The sequence below is a fragment of the Hemiscyllium ocellatum genome, chromosome 39 (assembly GCF_020745735.1).
Source record: "Hemiscyllium ocellatum isolate sHemOce1 chromosome 39, sHemOce1.pat.X.cur, whole genome shotgun sequence".
NCBI classification, from domain to species: Eukaryota; Metazoa; Chordata; class Chondrichthyes; order Orectolobiformes; family Hemiscylliidae; genus Hemiscyllium; species Hemiscyllium ocellatum.
The window spans coordinates 31,461,472-31,473,840 of NC_083439.1; positions in this window are offsets into that span (position 1 = coordinate 31,461,472).

A 12,369-nucleotide genomic window follows, 5' to 3' on the forward strand; every position below is an offset into this window, starting at 1 on the left:
TCCTCTCATGGACTGCTTTTCTCCTGTCACCCAATGTCTGCTTTTTTTTAAAAAAAGGACAAAATAAACTCTTAAGGCCACAGTATCATCACAATATTGCCAACAGTTGCGACTCTTTCTTCCATGGCAGTCATTTGTACCCCCTGTATTATCACCAGGACTCTGAGTTAGTGGCTGACAACTGGACCAGAAGGATTATATACTGCTGACATGGTTCACGATTCGGGTCAGAAACATATACACACACACACACAAACACATGCACGCACATGAGGGCCATGTGAAGGAACATCATCATCCTGCAGATAATCAGCATTCATAAACAATGTATTCACTGCTTGGAGAAACAGGAGTCTTGACTATCTGCTGCAGGCTATGCAAGGTAATAATCTTGAGGCACTCACTACCATCAAACAAGTAACAAACTAATCGATAACAAAGAAACTCGTAAATGAACAAAAAACAGTCTTGCCCAAGAAGAATCTGAGAATTTATAAAATTGTGATATTTTAAACCATCCCTAGAAATTAAAGTAAAATACAGTGGGAAAGATGTAGCCCTGTCCAATAAGAAACCTGTGTGGCATGGTTACCATGGGGACAGGGATTCACAGGTTGAAACACACGTGAAGGGAGGTGCAAACATCCACGCCTTTAACAACAAGAGAAGCTGTTGAACTAACTGTGGATAGACCTTTCGTCTCTTGAGGTTTGCATACAGCCGAGAAACAGAAGTCACATAGAGAGACAAGAGGCTGTGACTGCTGTAATCACCAGGGAGAATAAATCTTCCAGTTTTCTGTGAGCTACCAGTCAGAATTTGTGAGGAAAGGTGGACTTTTGTTGTAGAGATTCATTCTGTGACAATCTAATGATTTTAGAAGATTTGCTTTGGTCAGGCTAGAAGGAGAATGTGTTGTCGGTGTAAAAATTCACTGAAGGAAATTATTCAGATGGTCATTGCTATAGATCAAACCAAAGCTCCTCAAAATATAGTCAGAAGATAGTCTAGACTCTAACCTTTCCTTATTTTAAAGGTAAGTGTAAGGTGATGTGCAATTTGATTGGTCAAACTACTCGACATTAAGCAAAACACACTTCATTTTACAACCGCCTGATGAAGAAGCAGTGTTTCAAAAGCTAGTACTTCCAAATAAACCTGTTGAACTATAACCTGGTGTTATGTGATTTTTAACTTCATTTTTACACTACAGTTAAAATGCAGACAAAATAAAAGAAAGACTTGGCTTAACTGCAACTCTATTGAAATGCATAACAAAAAATAGATATATTAACTACTATTAATTAACTGTTCCAATACAGTAAAATCTCATAAACATTCTTTTGGCAAAGTTAAGTTCAGAAAAAATAGATTGCCTCACATGTAATTATCCATTCTGAGAAGAAAAACATCAAGAGAAAGCTCTGAGAGAGAGAGAGAGAAGCAGGGAAAGATGTACTACAGCTTTCAAATCCAGCTTCAAGAACCCAGCAACAAATGCTCCTGAAAAAAGCTAGAACTAAAAATCCTAGGTCTGTGGGAGCTTGACCTCACCCATTCAGGATGCTTCTACTATTCCAACTCTAAAAAAACCCCAAGGCCTCACAAGCTGATTACTTTATTGGGTTCAAATAGACTGCTCAGTGCCTCTGTCTTAAAACATCTCTTCAAACAAAATGACAAAAAACAACTCTTAAAGCCATAGTATCATCACAATCTCACAATGCTATGACTCAGCAAAACAGTGAGATGTGAACCCAATGGAAGCTGGGAGTGGATGTGGAGTTTTCCTTATAAAGGCTGTATACTGTGGAAAGCATGTTATAATGTATATGACTGCAGTATGGAGTTATCAGTTGATTTAAAGCATTCATAATGCTTAACATTTATTAGCTGCTTACTAAGTTATAAAGCTAAAAATCACACAACACCAGGTTATAGTCCAAAAGGTTTACTTGGAAGCACTAGTTTTCGGAGTGCTGCTCCTTCATCAGGTGTTTGTGAAGAATAAGATTGTAAGATACAGAATTTCTCGCAAAAGTTTACAGTGTGACGTAACCAATCCAGGTCCAATCTAGGTCTTCTTCAATATATAATTTCAGTTAAATCACACTGTAAACTTTTGCTATAAATCTGTGTCTTATAATCTTATTCTCCACAATCACCGGATGAGGGAACAGCGCTGGTGTTGTGTGATTTTTGCTTTTTACACCCCAGTCCAACACCAGCGTCTCCAAATCATACTAAGTTATAGTTAGTCAATATTGCATTTAATTGATCTTCTGCAGTAAAAGTCTTAAAATGTGAGAAATCTTGTTAAGCATTTCCTTTAATTTGATCATTGGCAGTTGAAATCTTTGGTTTAAATTGTTAATCTCAACAGGGTTCATGACAACACTGAGGGCTCCTGGGTCTGGGATGACAACAGAGGAATGTTCCAGAGTTTAAATGAACAAGATTTCACAGATACCTTTTCTGCATTCATTTTAAAAGCTATTTATATTGCTGAAGTGTTGTTCAATAGGGAGGATCTTTTGGTGAATTAGAAGTAGATTTGAAAGAAAGTACAAAAAAGGCAGAAATTGATGAAGGATTGAACATTGAGGAAGAAGAAAAGCAATCCTGATAATGCACGGGTTGAGAGTTAGCTAGAATTCAGTTGAAAATGTAACTATTGAATGTCGACTGTGAAAGGCAAAAACATGCAGAAGAGAGATGAATAAAATAAAATCTGAATTAGAATTTCAAAGAGGAGAGGGTGGAGAAAAATTGACTTGCAAAGACAGACGGAACCCAAAAAATTGAGCTAGATAAAGCAAAGGATTCAGTTACATTAGATTACATGTATAGGGATAGCATGAAAACATAACCAATTGTTTAGTATGTTTCTGAAATTCTGAAGAATCGTCAAGCAAAGGATTCAGTTATATTCGATTACATGGATAGGGATAGCATGGAAACATAACCAGTTGTTTAGTATGTTTCTGAAATTCTGAAGAATCGTTAAGCAAAGGATTCAGTTACATTAGATTACATATATAGGGATAGCATGGAAACATAACCAATTGTTTAGTATGTTTCTGAAATTCTGAAAAATCGTCATACCAACTTCTGAAGAATTAACTCTGTTTCTCTCACCTCAGATGCTGCCAGACCTGTCGAATTTCTCCAGCATTTTCTGGGTTTGTTTCAGATTTCAACATCCATAGTTTTCTGCTTTCAATCAGATTTAACCATTGGTTTTGAAATGACAAGGAATATCCACTTGATGCCTAAACTGAGTGAGGGCTGAGTTGAAATTTATTTGGTTTCATTTGAGAAACTTGCTGCAACATTATACTGGCAAAGGGAAGTTGATCGCCATTAATGTGAAGTGTATTCATGCAGAAAACAATGCAAGTATATTTGTTACTTTCACATCAGCACTGTGATACTGTGAAGACTGCTATTCTTAAAACCAATGAGGTAGTGCTAGAGCCACACAGGTAAAAATTTAGAAACTTAAGAAACTTAGAAACAGAATGAGACTTGTGTGGAATTTGATAGAGAAGGCAAAATTATATTTGATAAATTAAATAGAGTTACGAATATTGATCAAGCTTTTGAAAACCTGTGGTGTTAATGAGAGATTTTTTTAAAGAAAGATGTCTTTTTAGTAATAAGGCCCATCTCGGAAAACATAGAGTTTCTAATCTAAGAGCCATTGTAATTATGGCTTATGCCTATGGACTATTTCACAAGCGAGTGAGTAGCAATAGATCACTGTTCACAAACACAAGCTGTGGAGATTAGAAATTGATTATGAACAAGATTTAGGGCGGCACGGTGGCACAGTGGTTAGCACTGCTGCCTCACAGCGCCAGGGACCTGGGTTCAATTCCCACCTCAGGCGACTGACTGTGTGGAGTTTGCACCTTCTCCCCGTGTCTGCGTGGGTTTCCTCCGGGTGCTCCGGTTTCCTCCCACAGTCCAAAGATGTGCGGGTCAGGTGAATTGGCCATGCTAAATTGCCCATAGTGTTAGGTAAGGGGTATATGTAGGGGTAGGGGTATGGGTGGGTTGCGCTTCGGCGGGTTGGTGTGGACTTGTTGGGCCGAAGGGCCTGTTTCCACACTGTAAGTAATCTAATCTAATCAAAAAAGTAATCTAATCTAAACAAGATATCTAAAAATGCCACTTACCAAATAGATAATCCAAGTTTTCATGTCACCAAATGCAGCATGGACCATATTTATTGTCAATCTGTGCAAAACCCAATTCTGTAGTTGGATATTATGGTCATCCTCTATTCAAGATGCGATGTATAAATGACGGATCTTCAATACTCACACCTTCCATGGACATTCAAGACTTTAGACTTGGTGGCACCAGCCATACGAACATAATCATTGATCCTTGCCAGTTTTGCAATCACTCTGAACAACTCCTTGATTTGATTTAGTGCAACGGGTGTTATAAGTGCACCCAGTAAGAACTAATATATCAGTCACCTGTTTGAGCTTTATTTGGGGATTATATTCATTGATGCTGCAGCATTTTGGTTCAAAAAGCACAACAGGTAAGGGTAGCAATGATTTTTCCAGACTTTTGTGTAGTCTTCCCTTTGTTGCACAGTCTTGACCTCTTGATTAGATTAGATTACTTACAGTGTGGATACAGGCCCTTCGGCCCAACAAGTCCACACCAACCCGCCGAAGCGTACCCACCCAGACCCATTCCCCTACACTTACCCCTTCACCTAACACTATGGGCAATTTAACATGGCCAATTCACCTAACCTGCACATTTTTGGACTGTGGGAGGAAACCAGACCACCCGGAGGAAACTCACGCAGACACGGGGAGAACGTGCAAACTCCACACAGTCAGTCGCCCTCTTGTTACAGAACAAGTTGAGGCAATTATTGTTGACATTTGGCAGTTTGAATGCCACGATTTGCAGATATAATTAGGCTCCAGCTCAACTTTTCATAGCTGGAGTGCACTTCTGATCACATTATAGGAAGAATGTCGTTATACTAGAAAGAGTACAGCAGAGATTTATCAGGAAGCTGCCTGGCCTGGAGGATCTGAGTTTTGAGGAAAGGTTGGATTGGCTGGCAATGTTTTCCTTGGAGCAGTAAATATGGAAGTGAGGGACTTTGATCAGGTGGATAGAACAAAAGTTTTCTTTTCCATTAATAAAAAGGTCAATAACCAGTGGGTGTGGATTTAAGGTAAGTGGTATATGGCTAAGAGGGTTTCTTGTCACTCACAATGAGGCGCAAGTTTGGAACTCACTTCCTGAAAGACTGGTGGAGTCAGAAACATTTGAAGCATCATAGCAGTATTTTGATATTCAGTTGTGTTGCCATAGCCTCCATGGCTTTGGGCCAAGGGCTGGAAAATAGGATGAGTATAGTCAGATCTTTGTTGACAAGTACAGACATTATAGATTGAATGGCCTCCTTCTGTGTCATAAATACCTATGAATCTGTGAAACTTTTCAGAGTTCCCACTCTCAACTTGATACTACCTTGCCCTGAAGTACAATATTCTCAAAAGTGTGATGACTAAGGCCCTGAAATTCTCCAGGTTTCCTGTTGGAGTAATGGCTGGTGATCCAAAGAACTGCCAAGTAAACAGTACAAAAAACTGAGGCAGCAAGAGGATTTGGGTTGACATTGTCCGACATTTTATTGATTTCCTGACATTTCACACTGAGTGACAAAATCATCCCTTTTATTTCTCAAAAACTAAATATTAATTATAAACATAAGAAAATGTCAAATAAAAAATGTCAGTGCTTAAAAGCAACAGAGAACATTAAACAAAGAAAATATGAACCATGACAATTTAAAGATGCACACCCCACAAATACAATGTCTACGTGAAGCCAAAAACTGCTTTGTATTGACATAGAATCTGAAGTGCAATATGCATTGTCAGGACAAACTATTTCTAAAGCAAAGTCCCCTTCTAGCGAGCTTTATTCTGGGGACAAACCATCTCATTTAAGATCTATCTTTTTGGCCAGTTTGTTTGGCCATGTACCTCAAAATTGTTGCTTGTGGCTCAGTTTCAATTACTGCTCTCTAACAGTCCCTGGGAACTTGCTTGTATACTTTATTCCATTAATGGAGCTGCGTAAATATCTTGTTGTTGCCAATGAAGCTCCGACATTGGATGCTGGTTGCAATTGCATCATAATCTGCAATACCAATGAGAAGTAAAAATAATTTATACTGACCATACATTTAATAGGTGAATGAACCTTTGAAGCAACACTTGAAATAAACAGTAATGGAGGGCAAATCTGTCTGAAATCGCTCTAGAAAAGTCACTCATTGGCGCAACTAATGAGGGAAAAGCCACCCACTGTGGGTGGAACACATGGAATCAGTGAGGAATAAACATGAAGTGTTGCAGTTGCTGGAGTCTAAAACAAACACAGAGAATAGTGGAGAATCTCAGCAGCTCTGTCATCATCTGTGGAGAGAGAAACACTCCAATAAGACTCTTCTTCAGAACTGGAGTCAGTCAGGAGCAGTTCATCCAATGACAGGCTGCTTCTCTCTTTTCCTGGCTGCTCATAGACCTGGCTCACTTTGAGCCTGTAGCTTTCGTCAGGTTTTATTTAGTTTATACAGCAGAGAAAACCTGCAGCAGCAGCATAGTGGCTCAGTGGTTAACACTGCTGCCTCACAGCACTAGGGACCTGGGTTCGATTCCAACCTCAGGTGACTGTCTGGGTGGACTTTGCACATTCTTCCCATGTCTGCGTGAGTTTCCTCTGGGTACTTCCCACTGAATGTTGAAATACTGCTTTGAATGTTCCTGATTCCAACAGTCTTCCAGGAAGTGAATGTCAAACTTGCACATCACTCTGAATGGAAAGCATAATACCCCTCAATTTTCCTCTGAGCCAAATAATACTTGCCTACAATCTAGGAAGCCTGGCACTACTAAGGTAGGAGGAACAAAAGTTATCTTCCTATCAATGTCCTCCACCTCCATTTGTCCCATCTCAATCTTCACTGCTCCAAAGCAAACAGCTCAGACACGTGCAGGTTAGGTGAAGTTTCCATGGAAATGCAGGGATACAGAGACGGTGTGAGTGGGATATTCTTTGAAGGATTGGGGCAGACTGGATGGGCTGAATGGCCTGATCCCACACTGAAGGGATTCTAGGTTCTAAAAAGGACAGTTCCTTCCTTTTAGGAGGTCTGATGTCTTCTGACTAATCATAATCAGTTCTGTTACCTGGGAATGAATCATATGGCTGTTGGCAGGCAGAAGGCCCTTGTCAACAATAAGGCGCATTCCCCAGACCAATCAGATCCTTGTTGCCAGCCGAATCTCCATTCAGACACCCCACACCCCCAACGTTTCCAGCTCATCAGCAGATAGACTTCCCCCACTGTTTGAACATTCAACAGTGTAAACAACACTTTCAAGTGTCAGTTAACTTGCTTTTAAAGACTGCAGTAATCCTTGGTTTCAACATAGTATTTCCCCATTTCAGTCCACAGTCAAAATGCAGAAAAATAAAAAGATATGCTCTTTACAATAGCACAGAAAACTGAACTCATTTTTGCACCAACTTGGGCATCATTGAGGTCAAGGCATGCTATGGCTCCAAATAATTCATTTCACTTTTGGCAGTGTCAGCTTTTACATTTTCTGGGGCAATTGTACACTTAATGATCTCTTTCAGTAAGCATAATATTAGAACTTCCATAGATATGGCAAACTGCACTAATTGACAGAGGGATAAAAACATCAACATAATTTAACAAGATGAGGAAAGACCGGTAATTATTTCCTCTCCTTGGTAATAAACGCAATAGTCAGATTTCTAAATTACTATTCAGGTTTCTAATTTGTGCCATACAAATCAATTTAACTGTTAGTGTAATGGCGCACTAGATTCACATTCAGCAATAATTAACAAAGCAATGGATTTATTTCAAAAACTTACTGCATCATAGCTCATCTCTGTGTATAATGTATGACAAATTCTCAAAACTGCTCAGGAAGGGAGGCTTCAAAACCACCATGTTCTTATTCACACTGCAAGGCATTTATGATTAACTAGAAACAGTTTCCTCTTTTTTCAAATGCAAACCCAAACAATCCCACACACTTCCTCTGACTTTGAACACTGCTGCAAGAGCCACTATTAGCCTTTCTATTCACTGCAGTTCCAGAGCAGAAATGACACACGCTGAAATTAGAATCACAGCTAATATTCCATTTCCAATTAAATGGCTGCTTATAGTTCTCAGATCTAATAGAGATTGTTACTCACCTGAATTAGTAACTAACCCAATGGATGAAAAATGAGAATCTGCCACTGGATTGATATTTGGTAACCGTGAGGTTTGTTTGATCCTGTAGTACTGGGACAGCTCTCACATTGAGACACTGCAGATGCTTATTTTCAAGATCTGGGAATGGCATTGACTCAGCCTCCTGCATATGGACAACATTCCTGATGAAGGGCTTATGCCCGAAACGTCAACTCTCCTGTTCCTCAGATGCTGTCTTACCGAGAGTGCTTTTCCAGCACCACATTCTTCGACTTTGATCTCCAGCATCTGCAGTGCTCATTTTCTCCTGACCATCAAATACAATTAAAGACTCAATCAAAGGTTCTTTTCCTGAGTTATTGAGGAAGAACTGTACTAACTGCCCCCCAACTTGATACATTGGGAGGCCATTGACTGCAAGGTGGCAGTTCCCCTTGAGGTTTCCCAAGAGAGACTGGCAAATCCATCGAAGCTGGGAACTCTGTGACTCAAAGTGGAACTCTCCACTGGCAAATTTCTAGAGTCACACAACACAGACGAGGCCCATTGAATCTGCACTGACCTATCTACATTGTCCCACTTTCCAGCACTTGGACCATGGTCTTGAATGCTATGACATTTCAAATAGTCATCCATGTATGTTTTAGAGATTGTGAGGTTTCCTGCATCAATTACCCTCCCTGGCAGTGCATTCCAGACCCTCACTGTGGTCTGAGTGACAAATTTTTCCTCAATCCCCTCTATACCTCTTGCAATTCACTTTAAAATTATGATTCCCTCATTATTGACCTTTCAACTATGGGGAACAGCTGCTTTTTAACCACCTTGTCCATGCCCCTCATAATTATATTCACCTCTATCAAGTTACTCCTCAGCCTTTTCTGCTCTCAAGAAAACAACACAAGCTTATCCAGCCTCTCTTTATCACTGAAATGCTTCATTCCAGGTTACATCTTAGTGAATCTCCTCGTCACTCTCTCCGCTCCAATCACATCTTTCCCATAGTGTGGTGACCAGAACTGCATACAATATTCCAGCAGAGGTCTAACCAAAGTTTTGTAGGATCCCGACATAATCTGCCTGCTGTTACAATCTAGTCATGATTGGTAAAGGCACGTGTCCTGTATGCCCTAACTACCTTATTAATCTGTCCTGCCACCTTCAGGGATCTGTGAAGAAATATCTCAAGATCGCTCTGTTCCTCCAAGCTTCCTGGTGTCCTGCCATTCATTGAGTACTCCCTTATCTTATTACTTCTTCCAAAGAGCATCTCCTCACATTAATCAAGGTCAAATTCAATCTGCTACCGATCTGTCCATCTGACTAACCAAGCTATACCCTCCTGTAACCTGTGACATTTTCCTCACTGTCAACTGCCCAACGAATCTTCATGACATCTGCAAATTTACTTATCATCCCCTTCACATTCTCTTCTATATAGTTTATATCTATCACAAACAGTAATGGAGCCAGTACTGATCCTGTGATATGCTACTGGACAGTGACCTCCAGTCACATAACAGCCTTCTAACACCACCCTCTGTTTCCTATGACCAAGCCAATTTTAGATCCAAACTTGCTTAATTTCACAGGATCCCTTTTGCTTTTACCATCTTTATAGGTCTTCCATATGTATCTTGTTAAAGGCCTTGCTTAAGTCGAGATCAACTACACCAATGGCGCCACCCTCATCTCCACACCTGATCACCTCCTTGAAAAATTATGTCAAATTTGTTAGGCATGACTCCCCTCTGACTTAGCCATGCTGACTATCCATAATCAAACCTTACACTGCCATTTGGAGATTAATTTTCTCCTTCAGACTTTTCTCCAATCGTTTTTCTATCACTGATGTGAAACTGACTGGTCTGTGATTCCCTGGTTTATTCTGATGAAGGGAATGCCGTAAACATCAATTCTCCTGCTCCTTGGATGCTGCCTGATCTGCTGTGCTTTTCCAGCACCGGACTCTGATCTCCAGCGTCTGCAGTCTTCACTTTCTCCTGGTCTGTAATTCCTTGGTTTATCCTGACCACCTTTCTGAAAAAGTGGAAGGACATTTGCCGTCCTCCAGGTTTCTGGGACCTCCCCTATGACCAGAGAGGGATTCAGACCCACTGTCATTTCCTCCCTCACCTCCCATTGCAGCTTGGGATATAATTCATCTAGGATGAAACCCATTTACAAATTTGCTGACAACACCACCATTGTAGGTTGGATCTCAAACAGTGAAGAGGTAGAACATAGAAAAGAAATAGAGAGCTTAGCGGCATGGTGTAAAGACCACAATTTCTCCATCAACATCAGCAAAATGACAGAGCTGGTCACTGAGTTCAGGAAGCTGAGTGGAGGGCACACCCCTGTCTGAATCAATGGTGGAGATGGTCAAAAGTATCAAGTTCTTGCCAATGATGGTCATCAACAATCTGTCCTGGTCCACTCACATCAATGTGATGCTCAAGAAACCACAACAACATCTCTATTTCCTCAAGAAGCTAAGGAAATTTCATATGTCCACAAGAATTCTTACCAGTTTTTGTAAATGCACCATAGAGAGCATCCTATCTGGATGCATCACAGTGTGGTTTGGCAACTGCTTCTCCCAAGATCACAAGAAGCTACAGAGAGCCATGAACACAGCTCAGTCCATCACACAAACAAGCCCTCCATCCATTGACTCCATCTGTACTTCCTACTGTCTTGGGAAAATAACCAACATAATCAAAGACTCCTCCCACCCCAATTAAACTCTCTTTCATCCTCTTCCATTGGGTAGAAGACATAAAGCTTTGAATGCACATTGGAAGAGATTCAAAACTAGCTTCTTCCTCACTGTCATCAGACTTTCTAAATGGCTCTCTCAAATATTAATTCTGATCTCTCTCTCTGCACCTTCCCTGCAGTTGTATCACTCTATTCTGCACTTTGCTCTGCTACCCTGATGCATTTTGTATGGTACGATCTGCCTGTAGAATACGCAAAAAAAAACTTTTCACTGTATCTCAGTACATGTGACAAAAATAAATCAGCTCACCTGGACCTGAGGAGTTGTCCACTTTTAAACGTCCAAAAGCTCCTCACTTCCTGTCTCAATTTGCTCAGAACCCCTATAGTCCTTCTTCCCAAATTCTGTGGCTATGTTCTCCTTCTTTGAGTGAAGACAGAGGTTTTCACTTAACACCCTACCAAAGTCCTGTAGCTCCAAGGACAGATTGCATCCTTGGTGCCTAATGGGTACAGGTAGTTCTATAACGCAGTAGTTGCGTTCTTGTGCAACACCATGTTATAGAAAATCGTGCAATAGAAATAATGGGGCCTATTGGAGAAACAGGGTTGGGGTGAACCACCAAAAATATCAGTAAAAATCAAAACAAAAATAGTAGTTAGTCTAACACAAATGATAGCACAGTCTAATTAAATCTTGAAATCATATATCTTAAGGAAATGTAACACTTTAAACTAAAATCACTAACTACAGCACTATACCTTTCTCAAAGCTGTTCACCAGAAAGTGGACTGACCGTGTGATGCTAACGCTGAACTCCAGTCCTCCTCCAGATTCTCCCCCTGGTTTGAAATCAAGTTCCTTCTGAATGTAGATTACAATTCCCATTTCAAGCTAAGTTATCCAGTCCTGATTATTTTTTAGACATTCAGGGTTAAGAACAAAGAACAAAGAAAATTACAGCATAGGGCACAGACCCTTTGGCCCTCCAAGCCTGTGCCTATCCAGATCCTTTATCTAAACCTGTTGCCTATTTTCTAAGTGTCTGTACCCCTCTGCTCCCTGCCCATTCATGTATCTGTCTAGATATATCTTAAATGACACTATCGTGTCCGCCCCTACCACCTCTTTGGGTAACACTTTCCAGGCATCCACCACCCTCTGCGTAATGAATTTTCCATGCATATTTCCACTAAACCTTCCCCTCACACCTCTCACCATGACCCCTAATAACTGAGTCCCCCACTCTGGGAAAAAGTTTCTTCCTATCCACCCAGTCTATACCACTCATGATTTTGTAGTCCTTAGTCAGGTCCCCCCTCAACCTCCGTCTTTCTAATGAAGATAATCCTAA